The sequence below is a fragment of the Schistocerca piceifrons genome, chromosome X, assembly GCF_021461385.2.
Source record: "Schistocerca piceifrons isolate TAMUIC-IGC-003096 chromosome X, iqSchPice1.1, whole genome shotgun sequence".
Lineage (NCBI taxonomy): Eukaryota > Metazoa > Arthropoda > Insecta > Orthoptera > Acrididae > Schistocerca > Schistocerca piceifrons.
The window spans coordinates 739,780,435-739,801,467 of record NC_060149.1 but is presented as its reverse complement, the minus strand read 5'-3'; the positions used below and the strand labels follow the sequence as shown (position 1 = coordinate 739,801,467).

The 21,033-nt window shown below is 41.4% G+C and overlaps 1 protein-coding gene across 1 annotated transcript in view; it reads right to left on the bottom strand.

Moving 5' to 3' along the window:
- Positions 1 to 21,033, bottom strand: part of LOC124722685 (homeobox protein B-H1-like) — a 178,024-nt gene that overhangs the window by 1,262 nt on the left and 155,729 nt on the right. The gene's annotated exons all lie outside the window — the stretch shown is intronic.

Here is a 21,033-nt window from a genome sequence, read left to right as displayed (position 1 = left end):
CACTACGGTCGCAGGTTCGAATCCTGCCTCGGGCATGGATGTGTGTGATGTCCTTAGGTTAGTTAGGTTTAAGTAGTTCTAAGTTCTAGGGGACTGATGACCTCAGAAGTTAAGTCCCATAGTGCTCAGAGCCATTTGTTCACATGTTGACCCAGCAACATCGTCAGTTGCGGCACCATCGGTATACGGCTGTCGATCAATGGAGACGTGTCGGCTCTTCGGGTGAATCACAATTTTGCTACCCTGGATCGCTGGTCCATAAACGCCGTCATCGAAGTGAACGGCGTCTTGAAACGTTCAGTGCTCCACGGATGCAGGCTGGTGAGAGCAGTATGATTCTATCGAAGACATTCTCCTGCGGTTGCATGGGACCAGTGGTAGTAATCGAAGACACTCTGACAACGGCGAAACACCTGCATTCTTTCATGCTTGATGTCTTTCCCGACGGCGATTTCATCTTCCAGCAGCAGTATAACTGTCCTTGTCCCCAAGCCATAACCGTGCTACAGCGGTTTGAGGAGCATTATAGAGAACTTACGTTGATGTCTCAGTGACCAAATTCGCCCGATGTAATTCCTAAGGAACCCATCTGGGTCTCTATCGGGCGCCATCACCGCGTACACACATCAGCGGTCAATTACTTACGCGGATTATATAACCTGTGAGTTGACATCTAATGGCCGCGCGGGATTAGCCGTGCGGTCTTGGTCACTGCAGTCCTGGACTGTGCGGCTGGTCTCGGCGGAGGTTCGAGTCCTCCCTCGGGCATGGGTGTGTGTGATTGTCCTTAGGATAATTTAGGTTAAGTAGTGTGTAAGCTTAGGGACTGATGACCTTATCAGTTAAGTCCCATAAGATTTCACACACATTTGAACATTTGAACAAGAAATCTAATGCCACATACCTCTACAAACCTACCAACAAACTGCCGGATCCCCGATACGCAGAATCAGTGATGTATTTCGTTCCAAAAACGGACAAACGACCTGTTAAGCAGGAGGTCATAATGTTTTGGCTCATCAGTGTTTATGTGTTAAGCGGGGACGTTCATGAAATTGACAAAAAATAACAATTTTCAATTTATCGTTTATTTCTTAGTAGAACCCGTCGAAAATTATTTCCCAGAGTTTCAATGATAAAATCGCATCCGAAGTGCTTGAAAAATAACTAAATTTTTGACGCCACCTTCCTGCGACTCCCGCTCTTTGAAGCAACACTTCAATATGACCTCGATGAACAACGATTCCGTGGATTATTTTTAAACGAACTTGAAAGGGATTCATCTAGAAGGCTGTGATATATAATCTTTGGTGTTACAGGTCATCTGTGACTCTGATTCGTATCTTACAAACAACAACAAACCATCTGCGTAGAAAAGAGCCTCTAAAGCCACATTTTCATCTCCTACAGTTGATAGAATTGCAACTTATGATGCACTTCTTGTGTTTAATAATGGGAAAGTAGGGAGGATCAAGGTATTGGAGAGAATGGGCTTTAGGATACGAAATTTTACTACAGACACTTGAGAAAAATAGATTTACAGCGCCTCTCTGCTACTGAAAAGTCAATTGAAGACGTGGTAAAGCAAAGAAGGCAGAAAATAAGAAACCAGAAGAGAAGTCTTGAAGGGAAAGGGTACCATCAATACAAATCTGGGACCTTCTGAAGAGATGATATAAAGAAAAAACATTAGGTTGAACTTTAAACTGCATTTTCTGAAAATTATATTCTCTTAAAGTTTATGTACCTTCTCAGAATCTATGAAGGCTAGAATTATCATATTTTATACACTTATTTCTATAAACCCTACAAAAGTCGTCTCAAGAATAACTTTTGCATGTAAGCTATGGGGCAAAGTGCTTGGAATTTTGCACGAATTTTATGTTATACTTAAAGAACCAGCCCAAGGACTGAGCCTTGATGTGGCGGGGTGTTCATTACTCAATGATCCTCACCAACAAAGCGGGACAGTCTGTTTCTAATAGCTGGTCGCTTGGTAAGAGGAGAGAGGAAGCCAATTAGCCAGCAACGTGGGAGATGAGGTGAAGAGGTTCAACGGCTTCTGAGGCGGATGAAGATATTAATCTCAACGGCAAAGAAGGCGGATGAGTCATTTTCCCATCACAGTGATACCTCAACGGCAGTAAAGGCGGAGTGGAGTGGATGGACCTCAGTATGGCGGATCTAGCGGAAGAGGCAACTCACTAAGTAGAACAATAACCCAAGTCACGTCTGACTTGCAAGAAGCGGCTACGTCATCACCGTCTCTCTGCATGTTGATCGAAGCAGCAAAAATCAGTTGCGACTGTTACCAAAGTGGTCGGCTGCGAAAGGCGTCTGTTCCCATATAGGGTGGCCTGTTAAGATCCATCTGGGGAGTCGGTCAGAGATCTAGCATCCCACGAAGAGGTTAACACCCCTTCCTAATTTACTTTCAGCCAAGACATGATGGTAAACACTGAACGGAAAAGTAGTCCAGGGGGTAACAATCCTTCATCACTGGAAATAGTGATTCAACTACGTCATCGGATTCTGAAGAGCGTAAAACATCATGTACGGAAGAGCCGTAGCTTCCTAGAAATTTTCGCATACGGCCTGAGAAAAAAACATCTGCTAGGAGCATTGAACATCAACATTCCACTAAAGACTGGGAAACTTAAAAAATAACATACTAACACTGGACTTCAAGAAACAAGACACGGTGATGAGAAAGCATCTGAATCATAAGACTGCAAAATTTATAAAGGAAAGCCAGACATAAAGAGCAAACAGAAATTCACTATGCTTGGAACAGTTTTTATGGTCACACGGAATCTAACAGAAACCGTAACAAATTTTGCGTCTCCATTGGAGCAAATATCACTTTTCTCGGTTAAATCAGCAAACAAGGACTATACCATCATAAATGCACATTCCCCTAACAACAATGACAACAGAAAAAATCCAGAAAGTCAAATAATTTTGGAAAACACTAGAAAATGAGATATCAAAATACCAAAGCACCACATAGATCTACTCGTAGGAGACTTTTGTGGCCAGAGCGGCACAGAAGAGAAATGCAAAACAATAGCAGGAACTTTTCATGAACACAAACGCACCAATAAGAATGGAGAAAGGCTCATCAACGCCTGCAGACAATGTCAACCTTTTCCAGAAAATTGTTAAGGAGAAAGAAGATCTGGTTTCTCTTAATACACATTTAGGTTCATATAAACAGGATCATTTGGCACTAACCAAACAAAACCGTAGATAAATCATGAACATACGGGTCAGAAAAGGACTAGGGATAGATTCGGAACACTTTTTAACAGAAATCAAAGCCAAATTTCGACCTATAGACCAAACCCCAAAATTAAAAACTTCAATTGAATAGACACAAAATTTCTGTCAGACAACAGAAACGAATTCGTTAAAAAGTTTCACATAGAGGTATGGGAAATTGGAATGAAATCAGACTAGGAATAATAGAAACTGTGAAAGAACTAGAACATCCAAGAAGAAGAATGAAACATAAGTGATACAATAAAATACACTATGTGATTAAAAGTATCCGGACACCCCCAAAAACATACGTTTTTCATATCAGGTGCATTGTGCTGCCACCTACTGCCAGGTACTCCATATCAGCGACCTCAGTAGTCATTAGACATCGTGAGAGAGCAGAACGGGACGCTCCACGGAGCACACGGACTTCGAACCTGGTCAAGTGATCGGGTGTCACTTGCGGTATACGTCCGTACGCAAGATTTCCACACTCCTAAATATCCCTAAGTCCACTGTTTCCGATGTGATAGTGAACTGGAAACGTGAAGGGACACGTACAGCACAAAAGCTTACACGCTGACTTCGTTTGCTGACCGACAAAGACCGCCGACAGTTGAAAAGGGTCGTACTGTGTAATAGGCAGACATCTATCCAGACCATCACACAGTAATTCCAAACTGCATCAGGATCCACTGCAAGTACTATGTCATTTAAGCGGGAGGCGAGAAAACATGGATTTCATGGTCGAGCGGCTGCTTATAAGCCACACATCACGCCGCTAAAAGCCAAACGGCGCCTCGCTTGGTGTAAGGAGCGTAAACATTGGACGATTGATCAGTGTAAAAACGTTGTTTGGAGTGAAAAATCACGGTACACAATGTAGTGATCCGATGGCAGTGCGTGGGTATGGCGAATGCCCGGTGAACGTCATCTGCCAGCGTGTGTAGTGCCAACAGTAAAATTCGGAGGCGGTGGTATTATTGTGTGGTCGTGTTTTTCATGGAGGGGGCTTGCACTCCTTGTTGTTTTCCGTGGCACTATCACTGAACATGCCTACATTGATGTTTCAAGCACCTTCGTGCTTCCCACTGTTGAAGAGCAATTCGGGGGATGGCGACTGCATCTTTCAACACGATCGGACGATAATAATATCAAACGAAGCGTGGGAAGAGATACTAGGTTTACTTTTGGAATATGCGGACAAAAACTCTTGTCCACTCACTCTGATTTAGCTTCTGAGGAGACGATATGATCCAACAGCCCTTCCTTCGAATGGATCGAAAGCTATCGACTACAGTTACTATCGCACACCAGATTTCCAATTGTCATAAAATACCCTTACGTATCGAAAAGCACCCATGAATAACGTTCTTCGTAATTATGATGTACGTTCCTAAAGGTCATTTGCGTACAGGAACCCTCAGAAAATGAAAAAAACTTCCCTAATGCGTTGATTACCGTTCTTGATACACTCTTATTTGAGCAGATGAACATTAAGATTGACAAACATTTCGAGCAAGAACTACTGTTTGGAATAACGGGGAGACTAGTTACATCTTGATGGCAACGTGTTGTGTTATACATTACTGTGCTTATATGGGCGTCATTTCCACGGTCCGTACTAAGCACTAAGTTTACTTTATTCTGCCACAAAGAATAATGTTCAGCAGCGGCATGTGTATTCCTCGCCCACAAACAGTAACCTTCTCGCTAACAGAGGTAAAAGCTGGATATGTGTATCCGATCTAGAACTTTAGATGTATGACCTTCTTCTGTTGCTACATATGAGAAATATAATTACCAAAAAATTTGAGAGCGTGACATATACAGCCGATAGTTGAGTAACAGATTTTAAAAAATTGATAGGAGATCCTCGAGCAAGTTTAGGCAGATTTAAAGAGGCGTAGAACAGTTTGTCTACTGTTCACCTTCAACCTCATCTCACAAAAGCTATCATAGCTCCCTAGGCACATAAACTCACACTTTTTTCTGAAATTAGTGCCCTATGTGAACACCACTAAACTCCACGACGGATAGATCTGCAAGAAGTTGGCTCGTCGTTTAATCACTTTTTCATGCTCTTCCTAAAGCGTTATTATACAGCAGTATTGGGGGACGTGCAGTCAACACACAGCTCTCCCACCCATTGAGGTCGGCTTTCGAAAACAGAGGCGCTACATCTCTTTCAAGTAGCTCCTCGGTTGTCCTCAGGAGACTGGGTAGAGCCCCTTCTATTTTTTCCACTGGCGCTAGCGAAAATGAAACTTGTGGCTTCCGAGTACTAGCCAAACACACAGATCGTACTGGACCATGGAGAGACCGAGCAGTATTCGTCAGTGTACAAGGACCTGTTCCAGATAATTCGTTATTCTATCTTGAGATTAGGAGGTATATATTGTTGATAAAATATGCTTGCAGTGGTGCCTTTGTGTAATTAGTTAACGACTGACAAGGAATAATATAACTTTAATAGCCTCATTTGAGTCGGAACACTTTTTCAGGCGTAAAAGTGTGACGGGAGGAGTCGGTGTGCGACTGGCTGGATGAACCACCGCGGCATCAATCAGAAATTAATTAACGAAAATTTAAACAGAATGTAGATTCCTGAAAGGAATTCGAACTCCCCTCCTACTAAATGCAAAATAAAGGAAAGAATGTTAGGGTTTAACTTCTCGTCGACAACTAGGTCTTTAGAGACGGAACACAAGATGGGAATGTTTCAAGGATGGTGAAGGTAATTGACCGTGCCATTTCGAAGGAATCATACCGGCATTTCAATGGTTTGATTTAGGAAAATCGCGAAAAACCTAAATATGGATGGCAGGGTGCGGAGTTGAACCGTCGTCCTCTCGGATGGGTACCCAATCTGCTGACCAGTGCGCCACCTCTCTCGGTAATAAGGACAAGTACAATTCCTTAATCGCTGCGTCATCTTGCACGCTTACGTTAGAGATAAAGTCAATGACGAAGGCTGTGCAGAAGGTGCTGGTATAATGAATAAGTAATGGGATTTCGACCTACAGCTGAATAGCAGGTCAAAGTGTGTTTAATACTGTGGCCTACCCTTCTTAATTAAGATTTGTGCTGATGCACAAACTTTTGGTGTTACACATCGCGGAATTCGAGTTGCGAGTCCATCTCCCCTAGCAGCACTAATGAATGCAAAGAAGTATGTACAGAGCTATGATAGTCAAGAGAAACATCACTTCGGAAACAGTGAAGATATCAAGGACTATTATCTGACATACCAGTATATCATAAATATTACCATTCCACGTTATTCCGCTAGAAACACGAACGGCAGTCGGGAAATCTGGATGTATTTCTAAGAGATACACTGCACAGTGATAGTGGATAAGTCTCAGAGCGTTGTTTCTCTGGCTCAGGCACTCCTGTTGTGGAGTCGTGTCAATAGGAACTCACTGTGGCCTTTCCCACGTTCTCATTTACGGCCGATAACGAGCTGTCCAGGAACATTAAGCAATAGCCAGGGTAAACTCCGTAGTGTACTTCCATAACTGAAAGTCGATTTAGCATCTATTTTAAATCGCTGCGGCTATGAATTAGCAAGAGCGTTTCCTCATGGCTGATTGCTAGCTTTCATCGCTACGCTAAGCGTGTATTGGCTCTGTAAGCGTATTGATCTGGCACTTGTCCTACGCCGTGATGCAACATGTTGAGTCCACCTCAACACAGAGGAAACAAGTAATTCATGACATGTCGTCAGTTGCTCTAAACAAGACGAAATCTCACGTTTGGCCTCTCGACCTGTAGGAAAGTAAACCACAGATGTAGTGTACATATTCCGTGAAATGTAGATTAACTTGTTTCCGAAGAATGGGATATACATTATTCAAAATCATAACTGAACCTCGTGTCACAACGCCGTATTTATAAGATATTCATACAGCAATACATCCAAGCTACATGGGACTGGAAGCATCTGTTCTTACATAACTTTATGACAGAAACAGAAACGTGGAAAGAGAAGGACACTCTCGGATATAAGTGAATTCTTATTTTATCCTGTTCCTGAATAGAGACAGAATTAAAAATGGAGGTATAGAGTTTGCTTGTACCGGAATTTTATTTCTTGAATTTACTCGAAAATTATATCGTCCATTTAAAGAGAAAACACTCCTGGATACAAATAAATAAAAATACTTTATCCTGTTCCTGAACACAGACATAAGGAAAAATGTAGGTGTAGAGGTGGTTTATGTTGGAATTTTCTTTTTCGAATTTACACTAAAACAAGTTTGTACATGTAATTACACGTGAAGAAGAGAAGCAATGTATGAATCGGAAGGTACCTCAGAGTCTTTAGATTTCGACGAAAATCTCTCTGTAATGAACCCAAACTTTATGGATGTATTACGGATTGATATCCAAAACTGAAAACATGGAATTCACTTCTTATCAATGACTCCCTCATGGTGCGTAACGTGTACGACGGTAATTAAAAAAAGTAAGAAGGTGTTAAATGTTAAAATTATGAATTTGAAGTTTCAATGAAACTGATCCTAATGTGTTGGAAATTAGCAAAAGGGTTAATTACGTTCACCTTACAAGTTCGGTTACCAATATTTCTAAGCTGGGGTTTTAGGTAAATATTTCAGTAGACATTTAGTCTGAGAACACTTGACAGTACTGCGACAGCTAAACCTACGGAATCTGTGAAAAATAAAGCGTAAATGAGATTCACGGAAGTTGAAAGCTACAATGTACGATGTTCACTTTCTGCATTTAATACAACACCAAACACCAGTTTTCTCATGACTTTTTGTCAGACAGAGAAAATATGAGAAGGTTAATGACAATCGTTATTTCCAATTTAACAGAACATACGATCTGACGTTAATTGTTGCAGACTGAATTTCGAAACAGATGAACGGCAACATGCGTCTGAAATTGCTCTCACGACCAGCAACTCTAGGGGTTCAAAGCAAAGGAATCCAGCCATATTCTAGTACTTTCGTCTTTAAAAATGCGTGTCTTTCAGGAAATGACATCGTCTACTCTAAATGTCTGAGACATGAAATAAAGGTGTGTTTAAAATAGAAACAAGTCACATACTTCATTAAATTTGGTAGAAGGTTTCCCAGAATACTTTTAATTTCATCATGGTAATGTTATTTGAAGCACGTAATGTTTTTCGATTGCACAGGCTGCAAAGCCACCTAACAATTGAAATTCCTTAGAGTTCTTTTCGATTTCCTAATTCATTTCTTGCGAAATCTCTACGTTGAAGAGTCACTAGCTGACAACCACACTGTCATTAAATATAATTATTATGTTATTTAACCTCGTATTGGCAGTAAGGCTTATTACGTGAGAGCGTCAGCGAAGTGTTATATCCGAGGGAAACAATCATTACAGTACAAAATTCAGTTATGGTGAACTCCGTAATGGGTGCCCTAGTGCAAAGATGGTATACGTTATTTGCAGAGGTGATGCGCCAAGGTTCTCCTTAGACATTTCTCTGAGAGACAAGGTGAAACAAGAAAGCAGATAAAATCAAAGCTCCAGCGGAAATGTTGTCGGGTTACACTGCAAACCAGCGAACCGTTCTCCAGCGTGGTCAATAAGACGCTCTAACGGATTTGTGTCCTTGTTGTCTACTTACATAAAACGCATTTCTGTGGTGCAATGTTCACAATAATTTATTTGATAATGTAATCATTTTATAACGTAAACATTAAACTCCAGCACATCCGTCACCAATGTGTGTAAATTTCCTTACAGCAGTAGCACCGTGTCTGGAGGTACTAGATCCCGTACTTGGTAGTGGAAGACATTTTCATCTCCAGATTTTTGCTCAAATGGGAGGATACATGGTGATGTATAGCTCTCGGTTACAATATAGTTCTACAAGGCGACAGACTACGTTTTCGACCTCTCCGCTATGGTTCCTGCAGTGAAGGCATAAAGTTCTGCTAATAACAGACCTTCATCCAGAAAGGGACGAGCTCGGAGGTAACTCTGAAAAAAACTCAAAAATTATACATCGTCTTTTGATGAAAAACAGCGGATTTCCATCGTTCTACATAGACCGTAGGATTTATCTTGATACAGGGTAGTTTTGGAACAGGTCAGTGTGTACACTCCCTGCGCAAGTGTGAGAGGGTACCTGCGGTGAAACGAGAACATCATTTTGCTCGCCACGTTTGTAACCCAGTTGCATAATTCGCGCGTCTTATTCCAGCAATAAATAAGAGCAGTCCGCTCCTGGAAATCGATTCACTTTGCGGTTGACAAAGACCCAAAGCAGTTTCCATGACGTATTGTATGACTGGACACGGACGTATTTCAACAAATAAGCCTGCAAAACATCTCGCATCAAATGTTTAATTGCTCCGAAGTACCTCTGTACAGTGTTCTATTTCATTTCCTTTCTGTCCGCTCCCTTGTACTCGCCACCAAAAGCGAAGATATTCTTTGTCTCTAACAGAGTTGGAGTAGCGTCTAATATATGTTGTTCTAGGGAGATGTCGGATTTATCCTGATTCACGCATCTTGACTTATCTTTTCGTCCACGTGAATGGCGGAACACTTCAAATAATATCGTGGCCCTTTTTTCTCCAATTTGTCCGTCTCCAGAAACTTCAGCTTCGACAAGTATTTAATCTCTAAGCTTCTTTCTATTTTTCTCTTTCCTTGGTTACGAAGACAGCACAGGTAGCTATCCACATCATCAGCCGGAATGACACAGAAGTTACATTCGTCACGGAGCTTAAAATGTAATTCTTCTGCGAATTAGAAGATGAGACGACGATAGTTATAACGAAAAACGACAAAATACATGATAGCAGATCCTGACGTTAACTGGGTCTCTTACTTCAACCTGTCACTGCTGCAATTTGTATCAGTCGCTGTTGATTCTATCACGCTCTATTTTCTTAATTATTCGAAGTAGTTAGCTAGGGTAACGACAAACTCCTCGCACGGATGCCATGAAACCAGCAGATGACATACGTATGACTGCAACTCGTCATCTGTAACAAATCCTAAACCATTTAACAGATGTCTAAATGTTATACTAAAACTGCATTCTTATACACCAGACATTAAAAAAAGGTCTTACATTCCTCAGCAGACTATAAGAAAGCAAACGGTCTCAAGTACGTCAAATTAAATATCTGCGCAGCGGAGTCAAAGCCGCTTAACTCTGGGGAAAAGTGTTGGAAAGAGAAAGGATGTATGCACTGCGCTCTCCCATGTTCAGCAGAGCGTACGGCACACACTGTTCCACAGGAGACACGAGAGAAACTTGAGGACCACTCACATCCTTTGTACAATAGATCTGAGTCTTCACGTTGTAAGACTGTGTTTAAACTAATTAGAACATTTTCGGAACTCAAATGGAGTTTTTAGATAAACGATCTCAAGAAAATCTGTATACACCTCATGGCAGAAAGAAGTAATTCTCTGGTTTGGAATACGGTTGATAGTTAATGGGTTCCTACAGCGTAACACCCAACATATATCAAACACTTCCGAAAGCAACTATGAAAGTTAGAGTATTTTCTCCATTATAACAGGGCAATATTCTCACCGTTGTTTCTGTCAGTTAGCTAACTTTACCTTTAAGGATGTCAAATTGGAGAAAATTTTCTGAAATAATCAATTTCTTAGTACTTTATTAACTTATTAAATAAACACAAATCCAGAAGATCTAAATTCCATATAAAGTTCGACAATTGCCACACATGGCGAGAATTTCTTTGTTGGCACCCAAAGTCACGCTTGATCAGCGCTGCTTTGCCAAAAGTGCTATCAAAACGCGCAGTGTTGGTAAACCACTGGAAGAGTACTTTTTTTGGGTATTGTATTCCATATTTACATAAGCAAATTTTTGTACTGTTCTGTTGAATGCAGTAGTTATTCAGTCAAAATAGAGATCTGTACTTATCAAAATAATTGGAAAAAAAACAAATCAAATTCTCATTTTTCAAATAATGTACCTGTGTCAACGGTGTAGGTTAAGTAATCAGAGAGCGCTTTGTATGAGGAAAGAAAGAAGGCAACAGGCATCGATTGAAGGACTTGGCGTGGAGATTGTCACGTTTCGTCAGGTCGCGTAGCCCCTGCAGTAAGGCTTCCTCGGAATCTTAAGGTGTTTTTTTACCACCAGCGTGCCGAGTTGTCGGTCTTCGCCAAATTGACAAGCTCTTAGCCCGACGAATAGGACTGTTTCCCTGCCGCCGGCTGAGTTCATTATGTAAACAAGCCAAGTATTATGAATAAGAATGAAGTTGTGAAACAGAGGGATCGTACAGATTTCTCTAGATTCAAACTTAGGGAAATAAATTGCATGCTCAGAAATTATTTCAGTGAGAAGGAATTCTAAAGACAACAATAAAGATCTTCTTTGTTCCTTTAGTCAAATATATTCACTTAACATAGAAAGGCAAGGAAGAAGTCTGTTACACTTAGCTTGGGTGGGCAAATATGCTTTTGTGAAGATACCGATGCAAAAAACAGGTCTGTTGTGTCAGTCACGATTCTAAAATGAATGAGATTGTAGAATGACAAAAGTTCAAACGATAAGCTATCTTTAAAACTGATACGTAAATCATACTAATCCTTGAAGAAAAATATTTCCTGTGTGATGTTATTTTTTATTTTAAACTAACCCACTGTTTCAATGGGGATTAACTAAGTTCTCCCTCTTTGAAAACATCAAGCAAAATAACATAAAAATATCCTTCATTTGATATCATATCAGGTGCCATACAGCAGTGTGGAAGTAAGAACTTGTAATGGTGTCATATTCCCATCGAATAGCACAATATCGTACAATCAGAGATGCGACTTTCCAAAACTAAACAGCCGCAGGCCGGCTATTTGCCTGTTTAGCCACAGTATGAGCACAAACAGCGAATAAAGAATCTGACATATGTGATTCCACGATATCCCGTCACACGGGGGAAAATGGGGAGCCGTTACATGCTGATCTTCCCACATTGTGGTGTGGATCGTGGTATGCAGACGAATGGAAACATGTAATGTAATGTTTTTGTGATTCTGCTTGATCATACCCAGTGGGGCGATATTATCTAATCGCAAATAGAATAAGGTTTCTTTTTTTTTAACAGCGTCTTTCAGAAAAATGACTTCTTTAAAGAAATTTAATGTAGCTGACTGAAATATATTATTTGTGGAGGGATTTTGTTAACAAGGTCTTCCTAGCAACCACTCAACTATAAAGAAAAAAAATTAATAATTTCGTATACGTAAAGAAAACTCGTGTTGCGTAGAAACCAAAGTTTCTCCGATCTAATGATTAGAAGAAATTTTAGTGTCTCTTTTCCTTGCAGTTGGCATACGTAGTTTAATTTGTCCTCAGAATAAAGACAAAGGAAAGTCATAGTTTTGTCGACGTCGTAGTAATTAGACACCTAACACAAAACTCACCAAGAGCAGGAGGGAAGCAATTACCATGACCTTTCCAAGCAATAATTTCGGCATTTATCTGGAGAGATTTAGCGAAGCCACAGAAAAAAAATTAATCTGGGTGGTTGTAAGATGACTTCCCCCCGTCCCATTTTTCCATTGTTTTCGTCCTTCATCAAGGTTTTCCCAAAACGCTTAGCAATATTGTGGTTGTCATCTCTGCTCTATAGGACTTTGGGCATATAGGAAGACTATTCGGAAAGTAAGCTCCGATCGGTCGCGAAATGTAAACTGTTGTGAAAATCCTATGAAGTTTTGCCCAAAAGTGTTGGGTAGTGGCTCTAGTATGCCCGTCGATCGCGGCTCGGCATGCTTTTCAATTTTGAGCGCACAGTGAGCACGTAAACATGTCCAGAAAACAGTGTCGTGCAGCCCACGTGACATAAACGTCATGCTTTTCATTCTTCATGACAATTCTTGACCGCACTGTGCAGGGGCAATAAAGACTCTCCTGCAGCGTTTTAGATGGGAATTGATCACCCCCAACACAACCAATAATTGGCTCCCTCTGAGTTTCATCGCTGCTCTCATGAACCGCTAGCTACGAAGACAACATTTGGGCACAGACAACAAGTTGTAGACGATCGTAGAGAATTGGCGGAAAGCACTGGCGGCTGGCTTTATGACGTGGATACTGGAAAGTTGGTACAACGCTACGACAAATGTCTAAGTCGGAGAGGTGGCTATGTAGAGAAGTAGCTGCAAGGTGAAGCTAACTATTGCAAATAAAACTGTTCTGATTTTCACAGTGGTTTCCATTTCACGACCTATCGGAATTTACGTCCCGAACAGCCCTCGTATGTTTTTCATACATCTCTTTTAAAGGGTGGTGGACTTACGTTCCTTTTCATTTAGGTCACAACAATTTGAATTATTCGCGGGTATTTTTAACATATTGTATCATTTACGTGTGAAGTTGGCTTTCCTTTTACTTTGATATGATGAAGATAATAATTCTTTATAATGAAACTATGTATTGATCATAACTTCCACAAAACAAGCTGTTTATACTTTTAAATCTTGCCGTAACACAACCATCAGCCCCGTGCTACTGCTTATGAAATGTGAGATCCCGTTCTATACTTCCATTTCGTTCTCTTTTCGTGTTAGCACTATCAGATGGCGATACCATATATTCTATCATCATAGTTATAATCCAGTATCAAAAAGAGCCGTGATGGTAGCAAACCAAAAAACTTTTCGTGTCCTTTCGGAATGTAATTGTTGCACGTCTGGGAGAACTCAATCTTCTAATAGTATTTTCACCAACTTTAAGATAATGAGAAGTATCACGTTAATGGATGAATCTATGAAAGCTTCACAGAAAGACAAACAGCACGTACTAGTACGTAGAAATGAAACTGGAATTCGTGGCGTACTTTGTATCACATGAAATCAGGGACATAAAACACTGTTCTTGCTATTCTGTGTTGAACTTATTTCGAGAATGCTATCGTATGGTCCTTAATTTGTCGTAAATTGATTTCTCCTACCCTATTGATTCCAAATTATGTTATGAAGCACTAAAGTAAGTCCATGATAGTATTCAATTGCAATGGCTGCAAATACTTACAAGAAGCAGCTTTTGTCACATCCATTACCTATATATTTGGTCTCTTCTGTCCGTATTGTTCCCCTCTAACCATGTATTGTCGTATTATCTTACTGATAATGGATTCAGTAGGTACTTAAAGTCATCTTACTAGAAACTATATGATTTCACTCGTTTGTGTACGTAAAGTGAAAATATTGCCAAAGAACTAGTCAAAAGTGTTTCGACACATTCGAAGGAAAGGAATCGGTTTAAAGGCTTCCAGTGTGTTCTGAGCTGTTACTCAACAGTTAGCTTCATAAGGTTTCTAAATTTCCAAACTGGCCGCTAGATAAAGACTAACTAATGCTCTAAGTGAGTGAATGTAATAAGGTAGCTGACGGGAGCATACCATCAGAGAACTTCACAGACTGCTCTACAAAACGAAATATGTATCACAAGGACAAATTAAGGGACGCGTGTTATCAATGGAATTCTGGAACTACCTAAGAACTGTTGTCACAGAAAAACTACAGGTTACGCTAAAAGCAACAACTTTACAAATGAATAAGGTACTATTTTATACAGTTAAGGATGTACGTGCTTACGAAACCAGACTACACTGCTTTAGAAGAAATGAACGAAATCAAAGGGCATGTAATGCAATCATCTCTCATGTGACATTCACGCATAATGAATGACGGGTAACTCTGTGTTTGTCGCATAGCCATCAATCTCAGCTTCTCAACCACGCACATTTCCACTTCTACAAAAACTTATGTTACATTGTGTTCGGGAGCTCAAATGCAAACAAATGCTGACTTTTTCACCAGACGGATGTCTCATTTCTACGCGTTAATTCTATTGTTTGGCTTACACCTACTATTTCCCCAACAAGTTAGGCTTCATGTATGTACAAATACTAGAGGACACAGGCGTAAGCTCGAAAGATAATTCTGTACTAATGTAAAAGTACTGAGATATTTTGAGCCCATCGATGAAAGTGGTAAACATATATCTAAATTACATACAGATTCAATCGACTTAAGCAACACGATCACGGAATCATATGTAACACTAGGTAGTCAGTATGTTTGAACGATGCATTTGTTAGTTAGTTTGTTTGTATAGCAGTTGCTTCAAGACCAATTATATAAAATGTCGTCTATCTTACGCGGTTCAAGGATATTAAACCAACATATTTTAGTTCATCTGTTCGCTACACCAGCAACAACTCAATAATTTTGCTGTCTGTGAAGAGTGGACGGGAGTAAAATTTCTTCTTGTTAAAAACAAATATTTCACTTCACCATGGGTGATCATCATCTGGTATTCTTGCGAATTAAAGCACCTCCCCGTTGTAAAATCGAAGTTCCTAGATAAGTACTAGAAAATGTTAGCAAGATTGTAACATTTTTCATATGTGAGATTACTGAGTGAAGTGTTGCACTTCTTAAGATACTGCATATTTCTGAAGAAGTGAGTTTAATATCTCTCTCTGATCATTCTACATATGTTCTCCCGTGTTTTTTTATAAATCCTACCTCCGAATGTCGAAATGATCACTTCGAGAGTGCCACGGTAGAGACTTCTCCCATCCTTATCCAGCTGAGTTAATGCCCCATTTCTAATCACCTCGAGTCTACGGGACGCTAAGCTCTTAATATTCTTTTCTGTCTTCCTTGTAGGAAATCTGGCGTAACACGAAGTTACTCGGGTAACACGTAGTCTAATTAGCTGCAAAATTAAAAGAATATATGTATACAGACGAGTGTGATGATGTAAAAGCAAAATGACTAATTTTTAATTTCAGTTCGGATAAACTGTAATACTGTAATGAAATTACTTTACAGTATCTTTTCTAACGGCAACAAGTGTCCTTAAGATGTCCATAGCTTTAGGCAGAGTGTAATAGACTCATAAAAAATAATTTTTTTATTTTTCACGTGTTATTGCAAGTCAGGCGGCACAGATCTGCATGTAGAGCCATTGTATGTAGTCACAAGAGATGTCGTCTTCTGTTAACGTTGCTGCACAAAACCAACCTCCTCAGAACTGATTGACTGCTGAACGCAGTTCTGACATCCAGTCTCCGTAAAATTTCATTATCCTTTCTTTTAAGAGGACGACCGTTTCCAGAAGCTTTTACGATTAAATACCTGAAATGCTCGCATCTTCTTTTTACCGGGACCGCGTTTGATCCGTAATTTAAATTGGGATAAGCACGAGAGTATTAACTTCCTATTTTGAAATTTTCTAATCTTTTTCTGACGTAATCCGTCCCGAATTGTGGCGGGCACAGATTTTTTGGGCTTGTCGTACACGCTGCGTGCTGCGTTAGGAGGGACTCCTTTTATGCGACAAACAAACAGCCACTCATCGCTTAATAGGCCGCCGCTCACAGAAGCCGCCGGCGTCGCAAAAACGTTAGCTTCTCAACGCGTGGATGACGGTGCTGCTACTGATCGATCTTGCCCCGCGGGTCGCTGGAGCGCTATCGTCTGTCGTCCTACGTGCCACGCAACGTCGTGGCCAGTTACAGTGTGTAGGAACACCACGCCGAGATTGTCTGATTTTAGACTGGATCACAGAAACGTGCGCTGTCGGAATTTCCTGTTGCGGTGAGACACGCGGTGCCTCCTGCTTTAGTTCTTGTCTTCCGTCTTAAGCCTGTCAACTGAACCAGGTGGTGTAAAAATTAAGCCACTAGACTCACGCTAAGGACGAGCAGTGTCCAAATCCATGACTCACTAACTAAATTCCACAAATGATTTAAGTAAAAATTTCCGCCATTCTTCGCCCACCGGACTCTTCCGTCGCGAACAATGGATGAAAGGCACAGGCGGATTCCATATTCATGTTGTTGTTGTCCTCAGTCCTGAGACTGGTTTGATGCAGCTCTCCATGCTACTCTATCCTGTGCAAGCTTCTTCATCTCCCAGTAACTACTGCAACCTACATCCTTCCGAATCTGCTTAGTGTATTCATCTCTTGGTCTCCCTCTACGATTTTTACCCTCCACGCTGCCCTCCAATGCTAAATTTGTGATCCCTTGATGCCTCAGAACATGTCCTACCAACCGGTCCCTTCTTCTTGTCAAGTTGTGCCACAAACTCCTCTTCTCCCCAATTCTAATCAATACCTCCTCATTAGTTATATGATCTACCCATCTAATCTTCAGCATTCTTCTGTAGCACCACATTTCGAAAGCTTCTATTCTCTTCTTCTCCAAACTATTTATCGTCCACGTTTCACCTCCATACATGGCTACACTCCATACAAATACTTTCAGAAACGACTTCCTGACACTTAAATCTATACTCGATGTTAACAAATTTCTCTTCTTCAGAAACGCTTTCCTTGCCATTGCCAGTCAATATTTTATATCCTCTCTACTTCGACCATCATCAGTTGTTTTGCTCCCCAAATAGCAAAACTCCTTTACTACTTTAAGTGTCTCATTTCCTGATATAATTCCCTCAGCATCACCCGACTTAATTCTACTACATTCCATTATCCTCGTTTTGCTTTTGTTGATGTTCATCTTATATCCTCCTTTCAAGACACTGTCCATTCAGTTCAACTGCCCTTCCAAGTCCTTTGCTGTCTCTGACAGAATTACAATGTCATCGGCGAACCTCAAAGTTTTCATTTCCTCTCCATGGATTTTAATACCTACTCCGAATTTTTCTTTTGTTTCCTTCACTGCTTGCTGAATATACAGATTGAATAACATCGGGGAGAGGCTACAACCCTGTCTCACTCCCTTCCCAACCGCTGCTTTCCTTTCATGCCCCTCGACTCTTATAACTGCCATCTGGTTTCTGTACAAATTGTAAATAGCCTTTCGCTCCCTGTATTTTACCCCTGCCACCTTTAGAATTGGAAAGAGAGTATTCCAGTCAACATTGTCAAAAGCTTTCTCTAAGTCTACAAATGCTAGAAATCTAGGTTTGCCTTTCCTTAATCTATTTTCTAAGATAGTCGTAGGACCAGTATTGCCTCACGTGTTCCAACATTTCTGCGGAATCCAAACTGATCTTCGCCGAGGTCGGCTTCTACCAGTTTTTCCATTCGTCTGTAAAGAATTCGCGTTAGTATTTTGCAGCTGTGACTTATTAAACTGATAGTTCAGTAATTTTCACATCTGTCAACACCCGCTTTCTTTGGGATTGGAATAATAGATTTCTGAAAAGTATCCCACTGCAGACTGTTAACGAACGTACGAGCATTCTGAATAGATTCGCAGATATATCAGTGGCTCGTAGACTTCTTATGTAAAAGAACCTAGTACGTTTTCTTCGACAGCGAGTGTTCATCAAAGACAATGGTATCGTCAGGGGTGCACCAGGGGAGTATGATAGGACCGCTCTTATTATCTATATACTTACTTTTGCTACTGCCTTTATCCCGCATTGTGTGAATGGTTGGCAGGGTTAAGGACGGATTTGGCATGGTTAATTTTTTTTTTTAACAGGTGGCCAGATGCCCTTCCTGCCGCCAACCGATACCCCCCCGGGACGGAATTAGTGTACCCCAGCGGTGTGCGTGTAACTGAGGCGGGATGTGGGGACCAGCTCAGTATTCACCTAGGAGGATGTGGAAAACCGCCTAAAAACCACATCCAGGCTGGCCGGCACACCGGCCGTCGTCGTTGATTCGCCGGGCGGATTCGATCCGGGGCCGGCGCGCCTACCCGAGTCCAGGAAGCAGCGCGTTAGCGCTCTCGGCTATCCTGGTGGGTGCTCTTATTATCTACATACCGGTACGTAAATGGTCTGATGTACAGGGTGAGCAGCAGTATGCGATTGTTCTCGTTGATGCTGTAGTGTATGGGAAGGTGACGCCATTGAGTGACTGTAGGAGGATACAAGATGACTTAGACAAAATTTCTAGTTGGTGTGACGAGTAGCAACTAGGTCTCAATGTAGAAAAGTGTAAGTTAATGCAGATGAGCAGTAAAAACAAATCCTGTAATGTCCAATAGAGCATTAGCAGGCTGCTACTTGACTCAGTCACAACAATTAAATATTTAGGCGTAACGCTGCGAAGCGATATGAAATGGAACGAGCATGTAAGGATTTTAGCAGGGATGGCGAATGACAGACATCGTTTTATTACGAGAATTTTAGGAAAATGTGGGTCATTAGTTACGGAGACCGCGTATTGAACATTAGTGCAACCCGTTCTCGAGTAATGCTCGAGTGTTTGGGATACGCACCAGGTCGGAGCAAAGGAAAGCATCGAAGCAAGTAGGAGATGTTACCGGTAGGTTCGACCAACACGCAAGTATTACAAAGATGCTTCGGGAACTGAAATGGGAATTCATGGAGGGAAGACAACGTTCTTTTCAAAGAATGCTATTAAGAAAATATAGAGAATAGGAATTTGACGCGGATTTGTAGAATGATTCTACTGCCGCCAAACTACCTTTCGAATAAGGACCACGATCATAAGATAAGATAAATTACGGATCGTATGGAGGCATATAGAAAGACATTTTTCCCTCACTCTATTTGTGAATGGAACGGGAAACGAAATGACTAGTAGTGGCACAAGTTAACAGCCACCACGAACCGTACGGTGGCTTGCGGAGTATGTATACATATGTAGGTGGAAATGAAGATTATTTTGAAATGGCACAGCCGATTTCCATCGCATCCATCAGAAACAGGAGATTTTGCTTCATCTCTACTGATATCGTCTACATCTCCATCTACGTGATTACTCTGCTATTCACAATAAAGTGCTGGCAGAGGGTTCAATGAACCACCTTCAAGTTGTCTCTCTACCGTTCCACTCTCGAACGGCGCGCGGGAAAAACGAGCACTTAAATGTTTCTGTGCGAGCCCTGATTTCTCTTAGTTTATCGTGATCATCATTTCACCCTATGTAGGTGGGTGCCAACAGAACGTTTTCGCAATCGAAGGAGGAAACTGGTGATTGAAATTTCATGAGAAGATCCCATCGCAACGAAAAACGCCTTTGTTTTAATGATTGCCACACCAATCCACGTATCATGTCTGCGGCACTATCTCCCATACTTCGCGATTATACAAAACGATCTGCCCTTCTTTGTACTTTTTCGAAGTCATCCGTCAGTCTCATCTGATGTGAATCCCACACCGCACAGCAATACTCCAGAATCTGGCGGACAATTGGTTCATTTGGCTCTGAGCACTATGGGACTCAACATCTATGGTCATCAGTCCCCTAGAACTTAGAGCTACTTAAACCTAACTAACCTAAGGACATCACACAACACCCAGTCATCACGAGGCAGAGAAAATCCCTGACCCCGCCGGGAATCGAACCCGGGAACCCGGGCGCGGGAAGCGAGAACGCTGCCGCACGACCACGAGCTGCGGACAATCTGGCGAACAAGCGTGGTGTACGCAGTCTCTTTAGGAGACCTGTTGCACCTTCTAAGTGTTCTGCCAATGAATCGCAGTCTTTGGTTGGCTCTACACACAACATTATTTAATGTGATCGTTCCAATTTAGGGTTGGTTGGGTTGGGTTGTTTTGGGGGAGGAGACCAGACAGCGAGGTCATCGGTCTCATCGGATTAGGAAAAGAAGTCGGCCCAGAACTTAGAACTACTTAAACCTAACTAACCTAAGAACATCACACACATCCATACCCGAGGCAGGATTCGAACTTGCGACCGTAGCGGTCGCGCGGTTCTAGACTGAAGCGCCTACAACCGCTCTGCCACATCGGCCGGCCTGTTCTATTCGGATAGCGTTACACGCATTGTTCACCTGATCCTGTAGCGTCTGC